At 46.1% G+C, this 27,542-nt stretch overlaps 1 protein-coding gene across 2 annotated transcripts in view; it reads left to right on the top strand.

Moving 5' to 3' along the window:
• Smoc2 (SPARC related modular calcium binding 2) overlaps positions 1 to 27,542 on the top strand; it is a 125,301-nt gene that overhangs the window by 18,386 nt on the left and 79,373 nt on the right. The window lies entirely within an intron of this gene.

Raw genomic sequence — 27,542 nt, forward strand, 5'->3', positions numbered from 1 at the left:
AGCTCCATTATACTTCCTACTTCTTTTCTCCTCCAATTGTACATTTTGTAATTTCTCTTTGTCTAGCTTATTCCTCTTCATTATAGATCTGCATAAGAATGATCACGGTTAACTACACAACACAGTCAATATTAAGGTGTCCTGAAATCTCCTCTGCTAATGTTAATCTGAAACTCTGCAGTTTAGCCTCAGGCAGATTTTTTTTTAGAACAGGGGAAAAAAGCAGTCCTATCCTTTGCCAAAATATCACAAGAGTAGTCTCTAGGCTACTTGGAGATTGCTTAGTGTGCTGTGGTATCTAGTTTTCTGTCCTTGAAATATCAGGATATAGAACTGCCAGCTCCTTCTCCAGCACCAAGTCCTTTTGCATTCTGCCATACTCCCTACCATGATGCTAATGAACTAAACCTCTGAAACTATAAGCCAGTCCCAATTACTAACCCAAACTTAAAACCAGAAAATCCCTTTACTCTCTGTTCTGCCAAGCATGTCCTGGCATGATGCTTGGGATATAAGAGATGGCACTTCCAGGTAGCGATGCTGGTCTCCCAGCAGAGACACCACAGATGGAGATCTTGTTTGGATTCTAGAGTGTGTTACCTGCTCTTGGATGCTTCTAGAACCATTAATACTCCTGAAATCAGCCAGAGAGGGATAGACTTCTCTAGGAAGGAGGAGGCACTTTTGGATCAGGAGGGCAATTGGCTTCCATATCATCAGTTCTGTGGTTTCTGTTACTGTGTTCTCCGTGTCTAAGAGCTAGAAACCCAAGTTCTGTAATGTTTCCTCTAACTCAACGCTATCTAGACCTGATAATGTTATACTCATTGCTTCTTAAAACAGTTTTCTCTTATGGCGCATGCAGACACTTAGATGTAGGTGGTGGATATCCATGAGTTCAAGGACAGCCTGGTCTATGTAGTGAGTTTCAGGCCAGTGCTACAGATTTAGACCCTGTCTTAAAAAATTGTCTTTACATGTGCAGTCATCATGTTTCGACAGCTTCTGCATTTCTTTCTGTATTGAGACTTTATCATAGCATTATGGAAGCATGTTAGAACAACTTGAGTCTTATTTATTTTTCTGTTGCAGTAATTTAAAACAAACAAACAGACAGACAGACAGACAAGACAGACAGACAGGAGAAAATCAATTTAAAGTAGGAAGAGTTTATTGTAGCTTATAGTCTGGAAAGATACAGACCACCATGGGGAAGACATGACAACAGGTAGGAAGGCTTGATGACAGAAGCAGTAGGCTGGCTGGCCACAATGCATCCATACTCAGGAAGCAGAGAACAAACAGGAAGTGGGGGCAGTCTATGCCCTTGTGACCCACTCCCTCCAACCAGGCTCAACCTCCTAAAGATTCCACAACCTCTGTAAACATCACCACCACCTGGTGACCGAGGGTTTAAACACAAGAGCTTTTGGGGGACATTTCTCCAACTGCGGCCACTTCATATTGAAGAAAACCACTTGGATGAGTAATAATAGTCCTATGATGAGCCATGGAGGGGACTATTAAGTCAAGACTGTGTATGGGCTTGCTTGGAGTACTGGAACACAACACCATCCCACTGGTTCCACAGCACTATGTCCTCCAGACATTGACCTAGGTGGACCAAGGTTCTGAGAGGGCTCAAAGGCTTGGTGGATCACAGCCCCACTCCAAACTCAAGCAGCTTCCATTCCAGATAGACCCTTAGAGCACCTCCAGCAGATCTCATCTACCAGCATTTGCCCATCCATCATCAGTGGGCCCCTGGCTAGTTCCCAGTGTCTCCTTTCTCCTTTTAGCCTGTCAACTTTGTCAAAGATCTGACATACTCATATTTTTGTCAGACCCCATATCGAATTGCCCCCCTTTATTTTTATATTGTCCATTCGATAATAAATAGGATCTGGAGCCATTCTGTGGAGTCCCCTTTCCTTTAAAACTGTTTAGGCTGACTTTACTCTCAAGTTCTTGACCATAATAGAATCAAACTCAGGGATACCTTTCTATAGTCCCTCAAATGACTAGGCTGCATAAAATGGCCCAGGCAAGATATAACGTATAGGCCCAAAGATCTGTTCTAATGTGCTATTAGCTGGGAGAGGGAAGGTTTGTAGAAATTGTCTGTAGAAAGAAGGAAGTGATATGGGCTACTATTGTGTACAAATTGCCTTGTTGCTTAGAAATTAAACAAAAACACAACACATATAATTTTCTCTGCCGAGTTCAACACAGTGTTTTGTGGGTTGCATGTACATAAAGTCAAGGTGCTCTTGGTTAGGTGGAAGTACCCCCAAACTTGGGCCCTTCCCTTGTTCCCTTGTTCTTGGGCACCTAGAGACCACATGAAGCTGTTGGATGGCTGTGAAGGTGGGGGAAGGGTTTAGAGAAATCTGGCAGTATTTGGTAGGGGATGGTGAGTGGCTAGGTTTGATGCAGGATGCATGAGGGGGTGACTCCACCCTCTCCCCTTGCTTGGCTTTATGGGAGTCTATTAAATCTCATGAACAAAGCATATTTGTCATAGTGTGTGTATAACACTCAGTCTGGCTTCTCTGTATTTGTCCCAGAGGACGAATTTTTCCAACTCCAGCCCAATGAAGGGTGCACCTGCAATATGTTTGTTTCCATGTTAGCCACTGCCTTGTGTGGGAAGGAAGCAGAGTGGAGAGAGAGGCCAAGAAGAAAACTCATCCTGAATGCTTGGCTTACCGGATGCATTAGCAGGCCAAGGAATGGTGACTGGCGCAGAGGGACAGTAAATCCTTGTCCGGCCCCAGCATTCCTTTCAGAACTGTGGTTCCATCTCAGTGAGACTCATCTGTTCTGAGCATCAAAGCCAGTGCTGTTAGGACTGGGCTGGGGGACATCTCGAGGTCCCAGTGCCTCCCAGGTGAACACTGAGACTTTCCCCACAACTTTCTGGTTACCGTGATGGATGGATTTTACTGGTGTCTCTGGAATCCAATTGGCAGAATGGACGTGACCAACCATCAAAGTGATAAGATTAAACTAAATAAAAAATGTACTTCCCCACTTTGAATAGAGTATGTGAAATGTATTTCAATAAAGCCATGTAAATATTGTACAAATGTGCATATTAATATCTATCTATCTATCTATCTATCTATCTATCTATCTATCTATCTATCTCTTTGTATCTATGTATCATCTATCTATGTATCTATGTAACTATCATCTACCTATGAATCTCTATGTATGTATCATCTGTCTGTCTGTCTATCTATCTATCTATCTGGGAGCCATTTAAGGTTATATTTGCCTTGTAGCTGACTTTAGAGTTCCCTATTTATTTCCATTTTTTTCTTTTTTCTTTTTTTGTTTTTTGTTTTTTCCACTGGCTGTCCTGGAACTCACTCTGTAGACCAGGCTGGCCTTGAACTCAGAAATCCACCTGCCTCTGCCTCCCAAGTGCTGGGATTAAAGGTGTGTGCCACCACTGCCCGGCTTATTTTCATTGTTAATCAAGGTTTATTTTTCTCTTGATATTCCAACATGGACTCCTCTTACTTGTATGTTTTTTTTTTTTTTTTTTTTTTTTTGTGCTGAGAATAACCCTCAGGGCCTTGCCCATGCTGGGCAGTCATTCATGACTGACTTAAGATCAAGGTAGTCTTTTCTTGAGTTCAGTGTACTGTCATGTAAAAATCCCCATGTATGTGAACTATAGGCAAGATGGTTTTGTCAGTCTACTTCCATTTGGAGGAAGCACCATTTCTTTTAACTAAACAAGCTGCTGAGTACTTCTCATTGGAGTTAACCCAGGAGTAGAGTGCCTGCAGGGTGCCCTGGGGATATTGCTGTGGTTCTTCATTGGCTGACATAAAATAGTCCTTGTGGCTCACTGAGATCAAAGGGAAAGTTTGTGTCCAGGACAAAAAGAGGCACTCCAGGCCTTTGTCTTCTAGAGAGACTATAGCTTGCAGCTGGGGTGTGTCTGGGACTGCCTGCCTTGTGAAACCTTGACTACACACAATGGGATGTGCCTCCTGCCTAGAGAATTTCACACCTCTGATCTGCATTCATTCATTCATGCCCACTAAAATTTGTTCTTCCTCCAATCACTCCTGTCCATTCCAGTTTCTACCACAAGCCACTGCTTCCCATGGACGGGAAGCCGCATTAGCTGATCTGGCCCTTCTGTTTAGCTCCGTAGAATTGATTAGCCTTGGCCTGATTTGTCAGGGGTGGGGTGTGGGTGAGGGTGGGGAGTCGGGAGAGCGGGGAGATAATCTTTACCGGAGAAGTTAAGCACTGTCTTGCAAGTTCTGGGGTTGGCTCCTAGCAATAGGGTGTGTGTTTTGTGGGGCCAGGGGTGTTAGTCCCTATAAACTCCTGCAGTCTTCCTGAGCATAGAGAAAAGGTCCTGGCAGGGGAGAGTATGCAAAGCCGAGGAAAGGAGCAAAGGAGCCAGCTTTGCTGGGGTCAGTGAATGTTTTTTAAACAGATATGGGTTCACCAGTTTACACAAACACAGACGTGGCTAGCCGAACCAAAAAAAAAAGATCCATAGTGTGCAGAGGGTCAGGATTCAAGAACTGGGCAATCTTCTACATCTCTCTATTTGTAAATGGTCCTGAAATCAACAAACTTGTGCACATCAGCTCCCCCTGCAGCTCTGAGCCTGCCCTGAGGCTGGATCACAAGCACTTGTGGTGAAATAAACAGGGCCTTTGGTTCCCGGACCAATGGCTGGCCAGCATACTGACATTTACAGAGACAAAGGGTGCTCACCACATCGCCAGTGTGCCAAGATGCCTGGTTGCAGCCTCATTAGAAATGATTTCTCTCCTGCTGACACCCCCCCACCCCCCCCCAAGCAGAACGGAAATTTCCAGTTCCTTCAATGAAGTAGTGCGTATGTTTCTTTCCTGCCTTTGGGCGGGCAGACTAAATTAGAAACAATAATTTTCTCTGCTTGATCCACTCAGAAAATACACATGAAAGTCAAACAGGTTCATGTCCCCCCCCCCCTTCCCCAGTAGTACCCTTTGCCAGGGGTGGTGCTTTGTGCCCCGGGGGAGCTGAGACTGACCCCATCAGAAAGCCAGGTGGGCCCAGGGTAGCTTGACACTCCATACCACTTATTCTTAGCTTCAAATCTGCATGTGGGTTTGCTTCTAGCAGTTCATAGTCCCACTGTGACTTACCTTGTGGGCTATGGTTGCTCCATGTGGTGAGGTGAGGTCCAGTTTCTCTGCAGGACAGAGCCAACAGGTCCTTTTAAACAGGTCTCCTGCCCCCAACCCAGGCACTCAGGAACTGCAGCAAATCTTTGTGATACACAGAACCCCTGCTGTTCATTCTGCTGCGCCTTTGCTCTCTCATGAAATAGACGAACTGTTACGCTATCTTGCCATGAATGTTTTGAATGTTTGATTTGTTATATCAAAAATCTAGTTTTTAAACAATCTCCACCAACAGCACAGTGCTTTTTTTTTTTTTTTGGACAAACAAAATTTTTAAATGAATTTCAGTTCTAAGATTCCACGAGGACTTCTTTTCTGGCTTAAAAAAAAAACTGTCAATGAAGTTATATTAGCTAAATCTAAAGCCAATGATGTCTAAACCTCATGAGCTAAATGTATTCTAGCTGTGGGCTAGCTGTGGCTAGGTGTGGGCTAGCTGTGGCTAGGTGTGGGCTAGCTGAGGCTAGCTGTTGGCTAGCTGTGGGCTAGCTGTGGCTAGGTGTGGGCTAGCTGTGGCTAGGTGTGGGCTAGCTGAGGCTAGGTGTGGGTTAGCTGAGGCTAGGTGTGGGCTAGCTGTGGCTAGCTGTGGGCTAGCTGTTCTTTACTCTCATTTGAGTCACCAGGATACAGGGTAGTTAAGGAGTGTGGGCTAGCTGTGGCTAGCTGTGGGCTAGCTGTTCTTTACTCTCATTTGAGTCACCAGGATACAGGGTAGTTAAGGAGTGTCAAGGATGAGGGTCAGAATGTTTGTTGTTCGCAGATACTATCATCGATGTATTTTGTTATGTGTATGAGTGTTCGCCTGGCTGTCTGTGTACCATGTGCATGCAGTGCCGACCGCAGCCAGAAGAGGGCATCAGGTCCCTTAGAACTAGAACTACACTTGGTTGTGATCCTCTGAGTGGATGCTGGGAACTGAACTCTTAGCTTCTGCAAGATCAGTAAGGTCTTAACCACCGAGCCTTCTTTCCAGCCCTACTTCTTCAAGGTTTTAAAAATTAAGAGAAGATAATGTATATAAATTGGTTATTTTGGACATTTTCATCCTATTTATGTGTGAAGCACATTTGTGTTGTTATATAAACAACACACAGACCCTAAAACTTGCAGACCTAAATCTCTGTCCATTAAACAGGTCCCACTCCTCTCCTGCCTGCCTCTGGTTGCCACTGTTGGGGTCACTGCCATTCTGTCTCTGTAGGTCTTAGGACACTGAGCGCATCCTGCCAGTGGAGTCTCTGACGTTTCCTGGGTTACCTCTCTGCACCATCTTTCTTAGGTCCCTTCCTGCTGCAGCACATCCCAGAATTCCCCTCTGTTTTAAATTCCTAACATTGCAGTATGTGCATAGACTAGTTTGCTTAGTCGTTCACCTGTAGTTAGATGAGAAGACGGGTGCCAGGCTTGTATTTTAAGTATTGCTAGCATTCTGGGTCTGTATAGAGAATGCGTAAGTACCTCTGGCAGCAAACATCTACAGACTCACATGATGTGAACATGTGGTATCAGGTTTGTGGAGCTGTTGGGAGGGCACAGAGCACGTGGTCTTGCTGAAGGAAGTAAGCCATTGAGTGTAGGCTTTGAGAATTCACAGCATTGTTCCCCCTCCCAGCTTGCTCTCTCTGCTTCTCTTTCCAGCCCCCAGGCACCACGATACACCCATAGTTATGGGCCTCCACCCTAGAACCCCAAGCCCAAATGAATTCTGTCTTCTATGAGTTGTTTTCGGTAGGAGTGCTTCTATCACAGCAACAAAAGTAGCTGTTAATTTCTTTTTTTTTTTTTTTTCTGTTAATTTCTGTTTCAGTTCTTTGAGCTGCACGCTCACTCCGGTTTTGGGTCACATGGAACATCTATGTCCCTTTTCCCCCACCAAAAATTCTCATCTGAGTTGACCAAGTTCCTAGTCTCTCACTCTCTCTCAGTAATTGTTATTTCCTTTTTAAGTTTTTGATAGTGGGCCTTCTAATAGGTAAAATATGATGTTCATTCATGTGGTTTTGATTTGCATTTCCAAAACCATCAGTGACATCGGACATCTCAATTCATATCCTGTCTCGAAGAAGCATGTATTTACCCCCACAGCCAAGGGTTTCTCAGGTTCTACTTACTAGTCTCAGGGGATGGGAGTTCTCTGTATGTCCTGAACTTCAGCCTCTCGTCAGATGCACAGTTTACAGACAAATCCCCCCATACCGAGGACCTACATTCTCACTTCATTTTTACTTTTGGAGGCAGACTTGTCTCTCATGAGGATGTCAACCAACTTGCCAACCTTTATTTTTGCTGCCTGTATTTTTGGCATCATAGCCAGGAAGTAATGCCACGGCCATGGTTCTTCTCCGCGTGCTTTCTTCAAGAGTTTTATGTCTCGTGGTGGCTCCTTGCTTCATCTTCAGTTAACTTTTGTGTGTGGCATTGGGTTAGTGTCTAGTTCTGATCTTCTGCACGTGGCCTTCCGGTCCTCCCAAGGCCAGTTGCTAAAAGCTGCTACCCTTCAGCCTGTTGGCTTTCTAGGCCCCTGGAAAATCATTTGGCTGTATGTGTAGGAGCCTGATTCTGGCCTCTCTTCTTTTTTATTGGTCTGTATGTCTGGTCTGTCTGTATACTCGTCACACTGTTAAAGAATTTTAAAGGGTTCCTCTGGAAAAAAAATGTCAAATCTTTTGCATTATGGATGTGAGCTACGTAAGCAGCTGTGTTTATTTAGATACAAGCATCTTCATCGCTGCAATACTGAACTGCTTGCTGATGCCTTCGGCATCTCGATTCTTCAGTTAAAACTTGACGAACCTTGGCTAAATCTGATATTTTACATATTTTCCTTCATTCAAATAGATGTGGTGGGAACAAGCGTTTTTCTTCCCGAAAGCACAAGTCGGTCACATGACACTGGATGCTTAAGGGTCTTGGAGCCTGTACTTGGCTTTTGCTATAAGGACGATAGGAAAATTTTTTGCTCCTTACTTGAAAGAACTAGCCTAAACACCCACTAGCACACAGAGAGTACAGAGGGGTGCACTAAAGGTGCTTGTTCTTTCTTCCCTATCCAAAAGCATGCTTGTAATTTCATGGCACCCGACAAAACTCCGACTCTTGCAGGCAAACACTTCCCCAACTATGAAAGTCTTCATCCTTTGGCAGAAACTCATACGTGTTGAGAAGTGGGCAAAGCCTATGAACCAGCCCTTTACCTTGAGTATAACAATGATGCTGAATCTGCCAGGGAAGGGTGACTGTGGCGGAAGGGTGGAGAAATGCAGGCACCGTGGCAGTTTGACTGGCTGGAGAAGGTGTAGGCTGAGGGGAGGTGCCAGTGTGAGCTTGTGGATATGACTCCGTATCATAGATGCTAGAGACCCTAGTGAAGCTCAGGTGTGATACCTGGATCCTGCAATCCTTCTGCTTGTCTTTGCTACGTTGTTTGGAATCCAGCAGGCCTGGAGCATATGCTCTGCTGTGACTTTATCAATTTCTCCTTTGATGGGTACCCAGAGACCAGGCTCTGAGGAAGTCCTGTCTGCACAGCTCCTGGGAGAAGAAGTGAGAACCCAGAAGTCCATGGATACCAGGCTACCTCTGCCTCTTTCTGATACCGGCATATCTTGAGACGTGCATGCTGGCACTTGTCTCGTGCCACTTGGGAAACAATAGTTAGGGTGAAGTCAGCCACACAGGCATGGGATGGCAAGTACAGAGCCGGTGCTGTCACATGTAAGCACATGTGGCTTACAGGGAACCTTTGTCTGAGTGTGGGAGGCATGCAGTCATGTGGGAACCACAGAACACAGTGCACGTGGTGGACCCCAGAGCCTAGAGGCCTTTGCTTTACACTGTCAGGAGACCATGAGCCTTCCACGACTCTGTCTCAGTGATGCCTGGTGCCACTCAGCTGAGAGTCAGGTAAGATAGAGGTTCAAGTCTGGGCTGCATTCCTGGCTTAGTTAGACTGTGCTGATTCAAAGGCAGCCATGTTGTAGCCTAGTGCATACTCACTCCACCAGGCGTTTTCCCTTTCTCTCCCTGTGGACCCAGGTGAATTCACCCCCCTCCTTTATTCCCAAGATACCAAGTGCAGATTTGCCCGTAGTCCCTGCATATCACAGATACAGGGATGAAGGAAGCTTGGGTGTAGAGTCCTGCTAGTGGACAAGGATGTCCGGTCAGCCCAATGACAAGATGCAGCTGTGAAGGAGGTGGTAGCCTTGATGGTTGGAGCAGTAAAGAGGTAGGTGAGGAAAAGAGAAAGACAGGAGAAAGGGAGAGGAGGGGAGAAGGAGGGAAGGGAGGGGACAACTGGTTGTGTACACAGTGTGTACAGGAGACAAGAAAGAAAGGTCTTCCCACAGGAAGGCTACCTCCATAGGCTTCAGTGGCCTTGGTCAAGTAGATAGATGGGGAGTTGGATGGTGCTTGGATAAGTTTGGGACAAGACAACCTTAAAAGGTCTTAAGGTAAAGAGCTAGTGCTCCCTGAGGGACAGGTTATGCCAAGCCCTTGGAGTGTTGTGACAAAGCTTCAACATGGCCACCGTTCAGGTTGGCACTCATTTCCCACAGATGAGCATCAAGATGGTAATGCAGACACCACTATCCATACCACAGAGACACAAAGGGTGGAACGAGGAAGTCACCCATTTACTTCTGATTTTAATTCTGCAGAATGCAAGGCAGCCTTGGGAATACTCACCAGACCCACGCTTTTCCTTATATATAACTGATCTCCCCAGTCCCAGTAAGAAAATGTCTCTTGTGTGAAGAGGCAGGGGACACACGATTGCTGGTTGTCTTTAGATGTCTAGCTTGCTTACAGTTTAATGTTCTTTTCCTAATGCAAGCTTTACTCTTGGTCCACCACTGATTCCATGCACCGGGGTGCCAAGCATATTGCTGTATGCTTTCAGTGGGCCTTAAGTGCTTCACAAGTTAAAGGTGGGAAAAATAAGGTGGATGAAAAATGAATGACTTCAAAAGAAAACCGGATGAGAAGTCCATTGAAGAAATCTGCAACATTTAGGAGAACAGAGAAGAAAGTCTGAGTGACTCACAGACCAATCTCTCTGACAGGTTTTAGCTACTGAGAATTTTTCAAGCTTTCATCTATGGAGTGTGTGTGTGTGTGTATATATATATGCCTGTATGTATGTGTGCTGTAAATATATGTGTGTATGTATATATTTATATATGTGTGCATTTGTATGTTGTGAATATATGTGTATCTGTGTATTGTGCATATATGTGTATATGTATGTATATATGTGCCTATATGTTTGTGTGTTGTGAATATATGTGTGTATGTATGTATATATGTGTATGTGTGTTATGAATATATGTGTGTATGTATGTGCATGTGTGTGTTTATGTGTCGTAAATATATGTGTTTATATATTGTATTGTACATATATGTATATATGTATGTATGTATGTATATATGTGCCTGTATGTACATGTGTTATGCATATATGTTTGTGTTTTGAATATAAGTGTGTATATGTATGTGTGTTTTGTGTGTTGTTCATATTTGTGTGTATGTATGTACATATGTGCTTGTGTGTGTGATATTCCATATAGTGATCAGAAAACTGGGACCCTATTCTAAATTTACATTTTAAAATATTGTTTGACAATGTAAGACAGAACTGTTCAGTGTTTTACACGACGTGAATTAGTATACTTCTGACGTCTGCAGATATAATAGTGATTGTCATTGCTACCTTTTTTTGCTTTGTACTGGATCAAGCCCTGTGCATCCTGGGCAGCCACTGCCTCGGAGGCTCCACAGCCTCAGCCTCTGCTGCCTTCTTGGGTGAAGCTTTGGTATTGGAGACTTTGCTTTCCTCAGTCTTATTTTGCTATTTTGATTAATATTTCGGTGGCTGATGATGCACATGTGTATTTCTGTACAGTTCTAAGCTTTACTCCATGCAGTTTGGAAGTGGAATTGCTTGGCGGAGAGGTATTGGCATGACATTGGCTTCAGCACACACTGTAAATCAGCCTGGGTTTCTGTGTTGTCAAACACCGGGGCTCAGGCGCAAGGCACCACTGAGTGCTCAGAACCAGAGAGTTTGTTTTCCTTGGTTTCTGGTCTGCACATCTGCGTTCGTTACAGACTTCAGCATGTGATGCTGCTGCTGACTGCAGATCTTTAACCGACGTTGAGCTAAGTTAGAATCCTTCTGAGTCCCAATTAAGGCTGGTTAGCTCGAAGTCTGCAGTATGTGCGGCTTCATTTTCCTGTGGGCCTGCACTTTTCAAGTCTTGGTGTCAATGAGGAACAGATGGGCCCAGATGCAGGAGGATTCCTTCCTGGGGAAGCTGGTGCCCACTGCTTAAATGGATAGCCATTGTGGGCTGGACATTTAAGGTCACTCTCCACAGCCCTGGGTGGGATTCGCTGCTCTCTCTGACTTCACTGCTGTCTCCTCCCATCATTCTGTGGAAGCATGGCTGGAGCTGAAGCACCGAAGGTGTATAGATAAACGTTGTTGTTGTTGTTGTTGCTGTAATTTCTCTGATATTCTGAGAGAGCTGATAGTACGTGGGGCACCTTGTGAGTGAGAGACAGAGTCCTGGCTCTTTGCTTTGTGACCTCTCAAGTCCTAAGAATAAGTAGCATGTGCCCCTCTCTCCTGAGTCTGCGAGCACTTGCTGGTGTCTGCTGGGAGAGCAGCATGGTGGGAGTAGGAGTGGTATGTGTGTGTGTGTGTGTGTCTGTGTGTACATGTTAATGCATGTACGTGTGTGAGAGCATTGTGTGAAAAAGTGTGTGATGTGAGTGTATGTCTTTGTGTATGTCACTGTTTGAGAGAGACCATGTCTGTGGGCATGTGTGTATGTGTGTGCACATGTGCGTGCATGTGTATGAATGTGTGACGGCAACATGTTCATGAGTGTGTGCAAGTTAATGTGTCATGGGATTTGGGGGGTTAGCTTTCTATCCAGTTGCTTCTTGGTGTTGTCCATGGGAAAAGGAACAGCTGTGGAGTGTGGTGTGTGGTCCAGCTGTTCTCTTATCTTACATGCGATAGCAAGGGCCCTGAACTGCACACATTGTCTGCTCTTAGCTGGTCCTGCTTTAGAGAGAGTGGTTCTGCTACTTATTAGTGCTTTAAGATGCAATATCTGAGTTTTATTTATGAGACATGGCTAGACTGTATGTTGGTACATTTAAATATATTTAAAAGGGCATTTCTACATAATAAAGAAATGAAAGAAGCTGTAGTCTGGAGAAGATGGTGGAGGAACTCTAGGTTTCCTTCCTCCTAGACATCAACTGCCCGGTTCTCAGAACCTGCCTTGCTCAGGTTCTGTCTTACTCCATGGAAACTGATGTGCGAGTTTTGTGAAAGATCCACATGTTTCCTCCTGCGGCAGGAGAGTCTTTTTTGGACTCTATTTTGCCCGAGGGCTGGGACTTCAGGGGAAGGTTGCCACACTGAAGCGAAGTTAGTTTAGGTTGATTCTAACTCTCAGTATAGGAGTATCCTCACCAATCCTGCCAATCCTCTGTGGTAGATATGATTGATATTACAGCAGATGCTGAGACAAACTGAGACTGACTGGGACCCTGGTGTAGGGAAAAGATGTTGTAGGCTACAAGTCCTGGGCCCTGTGCTGAGACTGACATTTGCAGCTTCTGACCAGAGGGATATAGACAAAGAAGCAGTAGTTGTTATCATTGTGCGTACAGTATCATATCCTCCAACAGTGGTAGGACTCTTCTCTCTAGCTAAAATGACTTCTAGGGGCCTTAGAGGGCCAATACACATGCACCCTTGTTTTTCTGTCTTCTGTTTTGGGATACATCAAGGATGAGGGCATATTCAAAGCTAATCTCATATGCAAAATGAGAACAGGCCCACCCATGAGAGTTGCTCAGAAAGCTTGTAAAGCGTGAGAAAGTTGCTCAGAAAAGATGTAAAAAGATCTGAAATGTACACACTTGGCAAAGCCTCGACACAAAGTCATCTGGCGACAGAAAATGGTTAAAGTTTTATGTACAGTTTAAACAAACGAACAAACAAACAAACAAACAAAAATCATAAGACATTCAAACGGACATTTCAGGGAAAAGGAGTTAGTAGAAAAACTGACATTTTTTGATAGTACACATAACAAGGATGTAATATAATATCTTAAAGATGTTCAAGGAACTGAAGAAAGATGTCAAGGAAGTCATGAAAATAATGTATGAACAAAAGAAAAATATTACCAAAGAGAAGCCATCCCAAAGACTGGAGCTGAAAAGTAACAGAAATGGAGACTGTGCTAAAGGGTTTTGCTAGCAGGTGTGGAGGGAGAGGGAGAAGGAGGGAAGGAGAGAGATAGAGACAAAGACAGAGAAATAGAGAGAGACAGGGAGAAAGACAGAGAGTCAGACAGACAGACAGACACACACACACACACACACACACACACACACAGAGAGAGAGAGAGAGAGAGAGAGAGAGAGAGAGAGAGAGAGAGAGAGATCTTTGTCCTTCAGTGTCCCTGATCAAACATGGTGTCTGGGAGGAAGAAGAACCTGAACCAATTTAGTGAATGAGACCATGGACTCAGCATGTTTTTCAACATCATTGTAAAAATAACCAAATGGCAGAATCTGGAGTTAAAATAACACCACATTCAAAGCAGCATGGTGCCCACCAAAAGACGTCATGAACCCAATGTGTGACTTCCCTTCTGCTCAGGTTCTGTCTTACTCCATGGAAACTGATGTGCAAGTTTTGTGAAAGATCCACATCTTTCCTCCTGCGGCAGGAGAATGGCAATTAAGATGGCTTGGCTCATTTACCACCTTTTCATAGAATAAGCAGTAATCCATTCCCTGGGATAGGAAGGCTGTCTTGATGGAGGTTTAGCCCTGGAAGGGCTGCGATTTATCCTATGAACTTAAGAGCTGGCTCCTGTTGCTTTTCTTCCCCAAGCTAATGCTTATTGTGTGCCCTTCCAAACCCACTGTGACTCACCAGTGGCTTGGTGATGGTGCTAGAGGCTGATCTGGGGACACCATCTGTCTCCCTACTTAGTGTGTTCAGATTCTGCTGGATCTTCAAAGAATATGCGCCCAGTGCCAGCTCTGCTTTCCAACCCAAGTCCTGTAACTTCGTTAGAGGCAGGGTTGGGGTAGGACTTCAGCTCACAGTGCCCTGCCTGTCCTCTGCAGGGTAGAAGTTTTCCTGCACTGGGATGTTGCAGCCTCTAGTGACTCACAAGTAGGGTAGGTCTCTGGTGGCCAGGGACCTGAATATGGTGCAAGATGGCAGGTGACTTCCCTTTCCCTTAACCTCTTCAGAACTATTCAGGAGTGTGCCGAATGGGGCTCGCTAGGGAGCCAACTGATGAAAAGCGTCTGTATAAGTTCTAATGCCCTTGTCCACCTGTTGCACCTCCCATCTTCCTCGGGCCTGAGGTCTGAACTCGTTTGTGGTGAGGGTTTAGGTGGTAGGAGAAGAACCCCTAAGCCAGGATCCATGACCTCCATGTGCCTTAACACTGTCACGTGATTATGGTGATTATGTTTTGAAGCACCAGATGCTCGGTGTCCTCCCAGTCCCAGCTTCCCACAGATATGGGTTGGTGGTGAGTCACAGTGGTTTTCAAAGTATCCGCAACCATCCCTGGCTTTGAGAAGGGAAACAATGTGAGCCAGCTCTGAGATTCACAGGATAAAGCCCAGCCCTCCAGAGCTAGTTCTACAAAAGAGTTTTTCCCACCTCACTACATGGCTTGCTGCTAACTTCTGCGAAGAAGTAGCTATGAAAAGCTGTGGCCCGGATCCTTCGTGTAAGAACACCAGGTGACTGAGCTGGTGGGTTCTTTTACAAGGGCCAGGAGCCAGGAGAGAGCAGGAAGGCGAGATGTGGTGTGGGCCCCTGCAGGAAGATCTATTCCTGACACTCATTCCCCAACTCCTGGCTCTGTCATGAACAATTAAAGGTTGTTTTGTCAAGGGAGAATTTCCCGTGACGGCAAAAACACAGTCCTGCCTTTCAAAACCAAAAAGTTGAGGGGATTAAACGGGACTTTCCACTTCTCACTGTCTCAAGCATATCCTTAGCCCGACTTCCACAGACACACAGACTCACAGACATGCAGGCACACATACACATGTACGCAACACATACACACATAGACGAGAGACAGTGTGTGCATACAGGGCCACATACACATAGGCCTGTGTACACAGCACAGATACAAACATACGCATGCACGGATGCATGAGCCTATTGTCAGTCTGCACGACTTCCCTTTAGTCTTTGGTAGCCCTTTGTTCCCTTTGTGTTTTAGAAGCAAGGTGCAGACACAGACAGCAAGAAAGACCTGCCACCCACATTGTCTCTTGCTCTGCTCTAAGCGTATGAGTGGATCTAATTCTCACAGCTGTGTTTAAACTTACCCCTAACCCCTGACTCCTGACCCCTAACCCCTAACCCTCAATCTGAACCTAGGCAAGCGCCTCTCACAGAAGGTGGGACTCAGTGGTCTCTCAGTACCCTGATGATATCACGTGGTAGAAAACTAGACTTGTTCATGGGCAGTGTCAATGTTTGTGACCAAACACCAAGCTGGAATTACTGCTGACTGAGGCAGATGTGTTGTAGATTTTTTTTTTCTTGTAAGTGGAATATAGAGACTTAAGAGATGGAAGATAGTCTGAGAGAGCGTCTCTGGAAGACAAAGATGCATCCTCTAAGATGTCTCAGAATCACCCCACTGAAAAGTATTTTTTTTCTTCTGAGCAAGACACCCCAGTTCTCTGGCCTCGGTGTTACCATATCAACAGTGAAAAATGGCCTGGACTGCACTGGCATACATTCTTAGACAATGATCCACTGTTGTTTTATAACCTTAGCCTCATAGGAGATTGTGTGTGTGCTGGAAAGTGTTAAAGTGAGTGGCAGGTCTCTAAAAACAAAGGAAAACTCCCTGCCCAGGAAACATAGAAAGGCTACTGTGCCTTTGAGATGGATGCCATTGTCATGAGGGTAGGCTGCCACATGTCACGATGCAAATTAATCTAACTTGATTCACGTATTAACCTATATTAATAAAACATTAAGTGTACTAGTTACTAGTAGTTAAGGTAAGTTTGGGAGAAATCGACCATTTAATATGTTTGTTTTACAGTAAGTATACAAGACTTAGGTAAATGGCCACTTAGAAAGTCTTTCCACCTGGGAACCTTGCTCTGCAGCTCTGTGCACCTTTAGCCCTCTTGGCTACTGTGGCCATTTTCAGTGGGTTTTCTCATTTGTAGCCTATTGAGGACTTCTGAGATGTAGCACCCCTTTGTGGCCTGACATTCTTGCAATCTCTGCACTGCTCACATCATGGGCTCAGCAACTTGAAGTTATTACTAATGAGTTGTCCAGATGTCATCAAACTGTCCTAAATCTGTCTCTATTGTAAATCCTTGTGGGTTTTTTTGGTTTGGCATAACTCCAGGCACACTAGTCTAGATTTTATAAATTTGTTATAGTGGTATGACACATAGGAGGGGCTTTCCTCTTTGTTCCTGAGCGAATACAGCAAATGATTAAGAGAGGGAGCCAGATAACTTGGTAGATGGGTGCAAACAAATTTGGCATTCTCTTTTCCTAAAGGTGGGAGTAAGCCTATGCTGGAGGCCCGATCCAGTACCACAAAGCTGTAGGAGGCCAAGAAACTGCTAGGGCAATGATGTCTTCCTGCCCTGGCTTCCCCAGAACTAGGAGGGTGAGATACAGCTTCAGCTAGAAAAGGGACCCAGCCTCATGCCACTCAGCTGGCTAGCTCTGGGGAGAGGAGCTGAATGGAACCTTATCTTAGTTTGCTTTTTATTGCTATGAGAAACACCATGAACAAAAGCAACTTGGGAAGGAAAGGATGTATTAAGCCCATCACCAAGTGTGGGGAATTGCAGGCTGGTCTCCAGTCGAGCTGAGGTCTGAACCCCGATGATCATAATTCACCTACATGACATGGTAGGTGTTCCCTCATGCTCCTGGAACTCCGGCCCCTGCCGAAGGTACCACCTCCCACAGCCCCCACAAGAGAAGCATGGTCAGTAGTCACGTAAGCAATGGCCCAAGCTTCTGACCTTCAGGCTAAACTCCTCCCCAGTTACCTAGCAACAGTGAAGACCATGAAAAGGGGTGCTCAGCCCCCACCACATTCTCTTACTCCTTTGTTCCTTTACCTCTCACTTCTCTCTCTTCCTCTCCTCTCCTCCCCTCTCCTCCCCTCCCCTCCCGTCCCCTCCCCTCCCCTCCCCTCCCCTCCCCTCCCCTTTCTCTCTCTTCTTACCTTCTCTCTTTCCCCCTGCATTTCTATAATAAAGCTCTTAAACCATAGAGTGTCTCTGCTCCTTCAAGACCCGCTGAGCACTGTGGTCAGTGTTGGGAACTCCTTCCCTCATCCTTCTCTCTCACAACCCTGGGGCTTTAGCAAGGTAGCTGGGGGGTATTCCCCAGTCGGGGGCTGCCCCTTCTCCACCCCCCACCCCCGCCGAGTGGGATCAGCCTTAGATGCTCACCTGGGGCCGTGTGGAAAGTGCCTGGCAGTCTCCCCACATCTGCCTGCCCAGAGCACAGGAACTGGCATATTTTTCCTCCCCACTTTTCCCCAGGCCTCCCCCCCCCCTTATTTTTGTTCCCAACAACCAAGGGAATGCAGGGCAGGAACTCAAGGCAGGTACTTGGAGGCAAGCAGCACAATGAAGGTTGAAGCCGTGAATGCTGCTTACTGGCTTGTTACACAAGGCTTAGGCAGTTTTCTTATAAAACTTAGGCCCACCTTCCCAGGAGTGGCACAACTCACAGTGGGCTGGGATTCTCCCATTAATCATTAGAAAAATGCACTAAGCCTTGTGTACAGTCTGATCCTATGGAGGCATATTCTCAGTTGGCTCTATTCCTAGATGACTCTAGCTTGTGTCAAGTTCACCACCACCACCACCATCAAACTAAAATTAACCAGTATAAACCTCTTTCTTCCCCTGCACCCCAACCCTCCGCATGTACGCATGTATGAAGAGGCCTTCTCACTGTCCTTCATGAGACAGTGCAGAGGCTAGATGCTGTGATGAGCTTTCTCCTAACATCCCAGGTGGAAGCCAGGCTTCGTTGGTCAGATGAATGCACTAGCAAGAGCCAGGGAGCGCCCATGCATCCTGTTTCAGGGTATCTGAGCCAAGGCAGGTACTTCTGTGTGTCTGATAGACAGAGAAGAGGGCCCATGCAAAGAGCAAGACCTAAGGATTCTGTCTGCTCAGCTCACTCCTGATGGCAGTGCATTGCTAGAGATAGGACCTGGGAAGCCTGTGGCGGCCAGTTTCAACTGGTACTTCATTTGATGCTGACAGATGAGGCCATCCTGGGTTCTTCTCCACAGCCTCTCTCCATCCTGTGAGAACCTGAACATTCTTTATGTCTGTGTACAACATCTAAGTTATCTGTAATATGTAGGAAATAGATGCGATTCTTGACCTGACAAGCATTTTGTGAAACTGCTGTTAAAAGCTGAGCTGCCCCCGTAGATAGACCTGAGACTCCCCAACTCCAACTTGTGCCCATCGCCCCTCAAGCCACAATCTCATGGATGCTGGTTTCACCACTAGGCTTCTGACCTCGCTTTTCTAGGTCTTGTTATCTTTGCCTCCCTTGGGTCAGTGCCAGCCCATGAGCACTTGGCCCGCTGGGCTCTGTTGGAAGCAGGGAGGTAGCCTTCTGAGAGCCCCCCCTCTCTCAGAGCCACCCTCTCGGAGCCTCTCCCTAGGAACCCCATTCCAGAGCTTCTTCCTCGCATCCATCCATGGAGTTCCCTCTCTGCTCTGCCTTTCTCATTTAAGCACCTCTGAAGTCCCTGGAAATCCTTTCTTCCCTCCACACAAGCCCCAGTGTCTCCTCTTCCTGCAATTAGAACATTCCCTACTCTATAACCAGAACTGTGAATTTCAAGATACTTTCTTTGAAAATTGTCCTTCTCTCTGGAGTTTTGACTCATTGGACTCATCGTATGCTACAGAGTTTGTTTTTTACTTGTCTTATTATAAACCGTTCCTTTTGTCAGGGAAACCCCGGGTGTTTTAGGGAGCTAGTTTAGGGACGCAATCATCCTGTAGCCCTGGTTTCTTGATAAGGAAAGACTTGCCTCTGGTGGTAGACTATTTTATGACCTCTGCTATCAGGACTGCAGCATCTGCCGCAGGGGACCACCAAGAACTCAAAGTGCATCTGAGGCAGTGGGCAGTGGGATTTCTAATTTTATTTCACTGCAATTAGTTTGACAGTAGAAGCTGCATGTGTGAGTGGTTTCTTAGTGGATTGCAGAACCTGGAAGAAAATATAATATTTGGGCTACTGAGGGTTCTGTTGAATCATAAACAGACCTGAAAGAAACCCTATTGTTGACTGATTCTGTGGATCCCAGGCCCTGCTATGGTCTCAGTTTCTGGCATGGTAGCACCTGAGCTAAGGGGTGCCTAAGTTCCAGTGGGGAGGTGTCAGCTGAAGGACTACAGGCCAGTGTCTGGTGCTGTGTGCTTAGCACGAGATCCTATCTCCTAGATTGTACTCCTGTTCCAAGGCTGTAGATAGCACTGAGGCATCCGGGAGTGAGGCATCTGTACTGGAGGTGCAGAGATGGGGAGGGCTTTCTCTCCAGGATTTCGGGACCTGGCCATCTATCTCACAGTGTAAACAAAACTAAAACTATTTCAAGAATTCCTTCCCATGTATGAAGCAAGATGAGGAAGAATGGAGCTGCTGGCCGAGGAAGTTCCCTACCAGGGCTTTGAATCAATCCCAGACCCCAGGCCTTCTCTCTCTATCCTGCCATGGCTTCCTTCTTGGGTTGTTCCTGAGTGCGGAGGGCTTACCTTCTTGGAAGAGAAAGACCCAGCATGGCCCCTTGGCAGGTGCTGATGAGATGAAGGGAAAAGGCTGGTTTAGCCTTGGGTTTGGGTCTGGTGACCCTGCTGACCATCTAAGTGACCACAGGGAATAGCTATCTACTAGTGACCTATGAGCTTCTCCTGGGTCTGATTAACTCTGGGTCTCTGTCCCCACTGTCATTGGCCCACAGGGAGAATATCAGTACTTGACCTTTTGAGCCTTCAGCAAAATGGCTTTGCCCTTTCTGCCACCTGGTTCCTTGCACAGGGCTCAAGCAGAAGAGGTACTTTTCATTAAAACCTCATCCCCACCCATGGGTCTTTGCAAAGTCTGGTCACTGGGCTTTTCCCTCTGTGATGATGTAACTGGAAATTTTAGGGCAAAAGCCCTGGCTTGGTCACCCATCTCACTCAACCAGCCAATGAAAGGATGAGAGATTTACTAATATGGACACACTGTTCACCTTTATGGTACTGACATGAGCTTTTAGTTTAAATAGAGTCAGAACCAGAGGAAGTAGACTGGGTAAGCACAGTTAACTCTTTATGGCTACGTGTGGTTCTGTCTGTTGTTGGTCCATCAATTTCTTGGCTCCTCCCAGTCATGCAAGGTAGCCTGAAAGAGTCTTTATTGCTAGAATGGACAAGGTGGGTCTCAGAATATGATACCTGCTCTAGGTACGGCCTTTTCTGATGGGCAATTACGAGTGATGGATGTGTGGAGTGTGTGTGTGTGTGTGTGTGTGTGTGTGTGTGTGTGTGTGTTTCCTGACAGGCTATGATCATTTGGGAATAACAGGCAACTCAAGAGGAAAGGTTAGAAATATCTCTGTGCTTTCACGCAAAGTAAAGGAGACAGACAGCTGCAAAAGCAAGGCTAGATGTTGTCATTTACCCTGCTTTTCGTTTCCCCATGGGCCCACTTCAGGACTCAATGCTTCTTTAGCAGAAGCATAATCTAAGCATCTGTTTCAATGGGGCACGAGATTTTCTCGGAGCTGCTCATTCACAAGCTAGTTCCCAAAGTAAGGCTTCAGGTGGGCGCTCCCTTTGTACCAATGACCCCAGGGAGCTCCTGGCTTGCAGAACTCTGGAAAACACTCATTCCATTCTGAGAAGCTGTGAGGAACATGTTTCCCCAGGAAGTGAGTGAGTGAGTGCAGGCAGAACTGTGTGATGGGGATTGGGGTGTGTGTGTGTGTGTGTGTGTGTGTGTGTGTGTGTGTAAGATCTCCAACAGCACACGGAGCTGGATGGGCCGAGCAATGGACATTGATTAGCCTCTATTCATCCTTGGCCATGGATGGCTCATATCACAGCTCTTTAAAATATGAAGATGGCCGGGGCTGGAGAGATGACTAAGTAGTTAAGAGTACTGGCTATTTTTTCCAGAGGACTCTGATTCAGTTTCCAGCACACACATGGCAGCTCACACCTGTCAGTAACTCCACTTCCAGATATGACAACCCCACTCAGACAAATGTGCAGGTAAACACCAATGCCCCCCCCCAAATAAAAATAAATTATAAAATATGACGATGGCTTAGGCCCTTGTGAGACCTCATGGCTCTGCCATCCTCTCTCTTACCTGGCACGTGGGCATGGGGATTTTTCCTGAACTTAGGCTTCCTGATAAGTGATGCTCTTCTGTTTCCTGTTTGCTCCCATGGTCCTGGTCCTTGCTAGAATGACTTCAATGTATAATGTGGGATACTCACTGAGGTTTGGGTCTGGGCAGTCCCATCTCTCTCTCTACACTGTTCTCAGACATCCAGATTAGTTTCCTGCTCAGTAGTGTGTACTTTAGTGCAATTTGCTATTGATGCTTTGAAATGAGCGGTAGACACACACACACACACACACACACACAGAGAGAGAGAGAGAGAGAGAGAGAGAGAGAGAGAGAGAGAGAGAGAGAGAGAGAGAAACTGGGTCACCTCATAAGGTACACACTGTGCTTGGATTCCAGAAAAGCTGGGACAGCATGAAGGACAGTGATGCCTACTGGAGGTGGTAGTTGAACTGCTCCATAAAGTACTGAAACCATCAGGAGGTTTACAGGGACAGGGTGTGTAGTCCAGACTGACCTTGAACTTACTGTGTGGTAGGTGATGACCTTACTGTCCCACCTCCACTCCCTAGAGCTTAATGCAGGCCTGCACCATCATATCTGGTTTTATGTGTCAATAGGGATCAGCCAGTGCTCTCTGCATACTATGCAATTACCTTAGCAACTGTGCTTCATTCCCAGCCCCAAATCAGACTATATCCTAAAGGTCTAACTGGCATTAGCACATTGACAGCACCACTGGATAGAGGTACACGAAACACCATGTTTTGGACCTGCCTCAGGTGCCTCTGAGAGAACTCTTTCCTAGGCTACAGCCTGGGGTCCCCACCCACAGGTTATTTAATCACACGTGAACACTCCTGATACTCTACCCTGTCTTTATGGAACCAGAGGTGGGGATGTTGGTGAGCTATTATCCTACAATCTGAGCCTCAGGGACCGACCAATGGCACCACCTCTCCCTGAGCAATTCGTGCCCAGGAAATGGTTAGAAAGGATGGATTTGTCCTGGGGCCCTTATTCTCCCTCTATGCTTGGGAAATTGTTCCCCAAGTTTGCTTTTGATTTGGCTAAGCATTAGGGTTCCTCTGATTCCCCGAGGGCCTGGGAAGTGGTGCATGAAGTATGGTATAAAGCGAAGGGCTAAGCTTCATGCTGGGTTCCCAGCACTGCACTGTCTGACAACCATATGCTGCTTCCTGAAGTCACATGTACATGTGTCATTTGTGTATTTTCATGGTTCAGGTTCTCATGAGAATGGTGTTTAATATCTCTCTCTTTCTCTCTCTCTCTCTCTCTCTCTCTCTCTCTCTCTCTCTCTCTCACACACACACACACACACACACACACACACACACACACACACTTCCCGTGTAACACCTTGTAGGACCCCCCCAAGGTTTGCTTTTCAGCAGTAGGCTGAGGATGCCTGCACTTGTCCTCTGTGAAACCACAGAGGCGTGGTGATAGGCTCTTTTGCAAGGTAGGCTACTGGTAGCATTTCATGAGAAGGATCTAAGTGAAAGGAAATAATGCTTGTGGCAAGCAAGACTTCAAGCACCTTCAAACCTGGCTTACCAGAGTGACAGTGAGCATGTTCAAGCTCTAAGCAAGGAGACAGCCTGGGAGATGAAGTCTGATAAGGCTTGAGTAAAAAGGAGAAGACAGAAATGAAGGACGGGTGGTGGGAAGAGCCTCAGGTTCCTCCTAGGGTGTTCCTGGCTGTTCAGTGTTCTGAGCTCTGGGTGTCATTGTGGAATCCTATAGCACTTTCTCAACCTTCTCTTCTTGCCCCTCCATTTTCCGTCGCATCGACATGGCTCTTCAGGCAACAGACTGGTATTGAGCACCAGCATGAAGCCAGTCCTTCATGAGGCACCAAAGCCATGTAAATGGATAAAAGCCATCTCCCAGTGTTTTCCAGTTAAAAGAGTTCCAACTTGACTTGCTGAGGGTTCAGCAAAGGTTCTTCCACATCCCAAGGCTGTGTGGTGGCCCAGATCTGTGACCTAGAATGGAGTTGTTAATGCCTTATTGGCACTTTCATGCTTCCCCCTCGGGTCTTGGATAGGAAACTGCTTCTTGGTTGTTGTTGAGGACGGTGCCCATGGACCATGGAACTTTCCACAAACATTTTAGAGTGAAGAGACCTCAGACAGAGCTTGTCTGTCTGAAGCTCAATCCTTTCTTAGGACTGCACAGTGAGTTTGCAGACACATCGTCTCTGACCCGAAAGGCTAATGACTGAATGCTGAGGAAGGTATTTTCCTTATTGCCATGGGTAACTCTGGTATTGAAGTAACAGCAGCTATATGGTATCTTACTAGGAAGAATTTAGGATAAGGAAGTTCCCACCGACACAAACTATAGCAGCAGATGACTGAATTTCGTTCAGACATGCTAACAGTAAGCAAAAGCACTGGTTTTCTTCTCTGAGAGGAGGGAGGAGGAGGCAGGGTCGAGAAAGAGATAAGAGGACATGTTCAAGGGCACGAGGAAGGAAGATACAGAGCAAGAAGGGCACCCTGACCCACCATGAGTTCAGCTGTGGCTTCCTGACCACACACTCAAGAAGCTGAGAGAATCAGCAGATATGCCAGGTCATAGGACCCAAGATGGACATGTCTAATGTATTTGTAAATATGTAAACAAGGTTTTATGTCCTTAAATCAAATAATAAAACAGGAGAGGGAGAAGAAGATGGAGGGGAGAAAGGAAGGAGGGGATAGTAGGAAAGGAGGAAGGGGGGATACATGGATGGCCTGCTTGTGTAGATGTCACCTGTTCTGTCTAGGACTTCAGTTCAGAGGTCTTCAGCGATGTGGTGGGATTGGGGCTGTCCACGGCATCTTTATCAGGTGCTCTGCATTTACTCCTTATGCAAGGTGACTTTTTCCCACCTAGGGAAAGTGGCCTCTAGTCCTAGCCTCTCCCTGTCTCCCTGACTTCAGATGTTCCCTAACTTACTGTTCCAGCCACCGTGAAACAAAGCCAAGCTTCTGTTGTCCTTTTCCAGAGTCTTCCTACTTCTTTCGAACACTTTCTTAAAACACTCACCATGTAGCTCTTTTGCTTCACACTCTCAATATTTTACCTGGAGATAATCACACGCGGGAGGGGTGCCTGGCACTCATGTAGTATAAGTGGTATTTGCGGAGAAGCCACAGTGGACATGTGCATATTAAAATAATAGACTCTAGGTTTGTGATTGGTAGGGCTCATTGCCAATGACTTACTCCTTCATGTCTGGTCAAGATATCTTTCGGGACATGATCTTGTTTTATGTTCACAGTGATCTTATGAAACGAGTGTTGTTTTATTGTTTCCATTTCACACACAAAGAGGCTGTGAGTGTCCAGAGCGTTATGCAGTGTCCCATCTCTGATGCTAACACCCATCCTTCATTTTAGGCAGAGTCCTGGTCCAGCTGTCTCCTTATGTCTTCCCCGACTTCACAGGTGTCTTCCTGGTCTTCAGATTATATCCAGTCCCGTAATTCATGACAAAGTGTGTCTCATTCAGTAGTTTGCCTAAGTTTCAGATGTCTACGAATGTACCTCAGAGTCAGTGAGGCATTAAGGCTTTCTTACAGCATCTATCTCGCTGAGGCATTGAACCTAGGTCGTGAACTTGAAGGCTTCAGTTTCTACAGACCCGTCCTACGTGCACCACCCAGAGCCACCTTGTTTGTAGGTGAGGGATAAGGAGAGTCCGTGTCATGAATTTATGAAATTCTTGGACAAATGGATGTATCTGGAGGATATCATCCTTAGTGAGGTAACCCAATCACAAAAGAAGTCATTAGCTATGCACTCACTGATAAGTGGATATTAGCCCAGAAACATAGAACATCCAAGATACAATTTGTAAAACACAAGAAAATCAAGAAGAGGGAAGACCAGTGGGTGGGTACTTCATTCCTCCTTAGAATAGGGAAGAAAATACCCATGAAAGGAGTTACAGAGACAAAGTTGGAGCTAAGACGAAAAGATGGACTATCCAGGGACTACCCTACCCGGGGATCCATCCTATAATCAGCCACCAAACCCAGACACTATTGCATATGCCAGCAAGATTTTGCTGAAGGGACCCTGGTATAGCTGTCTCTTGTGGGGCTATGCCAGTGCCTGGCAAATACAGAAGTGGATGCTCACAGTCATCTAAAAGATGGAACACAGGGCCCCCAATGGAGAAGCTAGAGAAAGCACCCAAGGAGCTGAAGAGGTCTGCAACCTTATAAGTGGAACAACAATATGAACTAATCAGTACCCCCGGAGCTCATGTCTCTAGCTGCATATGTAGCAGAAGATGGTCTAGTTGGCCATCACTGGGAAAAGAGGCCCCTTGGTATTGCAAACTTTATATGCCCCAGTACAGGGGAATGCCAGGGCCAAGAAGCGGGAGTGGGTAGATAGGGAAGCAGGGCGGGGGGAGGGTATAGGGAACTTTCAAGATAGCATTTGAAATGAATATAAAGAAAATATCTAATGAAAAAAAAGGAGAGTCTGTGTCATTGTCCACATGGGGACCATATCCCATGGTGACAGTATGTGACCAGTGTAAGGCAGGCTGCACAACTGTTGAGATGTCTAAAGCCTTAAGGCCAGAACTTGTGGTACAGCTTTGTCCATGAACTCCAGGCTGCAGAGTGGAGCTGAGCTCCAGGCAGCTGTGCTGTCCTCGATCCAGCACACTTGATATCTTCTCAAAGTTGCCAGCATTGTCTTCCCATCAGTCATGTTCCCTGGTGTGAAACCTCATCTAAGGCTCTGAGTCTAAATGAAAGATGGGACTCTGCATCATGCAAGACACTCACAGCCAGAGGAAATGCCATGTTCAGCTTGCTCTTCTATCTGGCTTAATGAATGACTAGACAGAACATGGTCTGGGGTATGAGGAATAGGTAGATGAAGGTTGGCCAGGATTCTGATTCCTTGACCAAGGATAATGGCAGGGCCAGAGATGTCTAGGTTGAGAATTCCCTAGGCCTCATAGCAAACCCAAGCACATAAGAGAGGAAAGGAAGGACAGAAAACCTGGGCAGTCTGTTCTTGGGAACTGCACCATGCAAATTGGTTCTATGGCCAACCCTAAGGTTCCTGCAGAGGGTTTTGGTGTTACTACACTTGTGAGAACTTGTGAGGAAGTGCGACCTTTAGAACCTATTTCTGCGGGGGTGAGTGGCGATGTGTTAACCGAGGAGCCAGAGGCATTTCACAGGGACACATCAGCTTCTCAGTTTTGAGACCAAGCTTGCATTCAACAAACATTTTGACGCTTGTTGAAACAATAACCTTCAAAGCATAAGAATAAAAATTACAAATGAAGTTGTGTGCCCCAGTCACCTTAGAACTTGGAAGGTGAGGGTAAGAGAGTTAGGAGTTTCAAAGCCATCCTTGACTCCATAGCAAGTTTGAGGCCACCCTGGACTACAAAACACCCTATCTCAAGAAAACAACAGAAAAGCAAAAGAAAATCCACTAACTTCTTTCACTAAGGGATACACAAGTATATTCTGACAATGGAGCCACTTTATACGGAAAGCTGACCTGCCAGTTACTGCAGGGCAGAGACATCAGTGACTTCCAGAGGTCTGAGAAGACATTTGACCTTGAATGAACTAGTAAAGGGACTGTAAAGAGGAGGAGGAGGAGGAGCAGCAGCAGCAATCACAACAACAGCAATGATGCCACCCTTATGAGGATGGCTGAGTGGGCGAGCCCCTTCCTCTAGTTTCTAAGAGGAAGGTGAATGGGAGAGTACCTTCCACTTACAAAGGGCTGCATGTGTCTTCCAATCAGACCTTAGATAGAGACTTATGGCCAGCTATTATCGACTTGCAAAATGGACAATGTACAAGTCTGAAAGCAATTCACTCGATGTTTCAG

Source organism: Mus musculus, chromosome 17 (assembly GCF_000001635.26).
Source record: "Mus musculus strain C57BL/6J chromosome 17, GRCm38.p6 C57BL/6J".
NCBI lineage: Eukaryota > Metazoa > Chordata > Mammalia > Rodentia > Muridae > Mus > Mus musculus.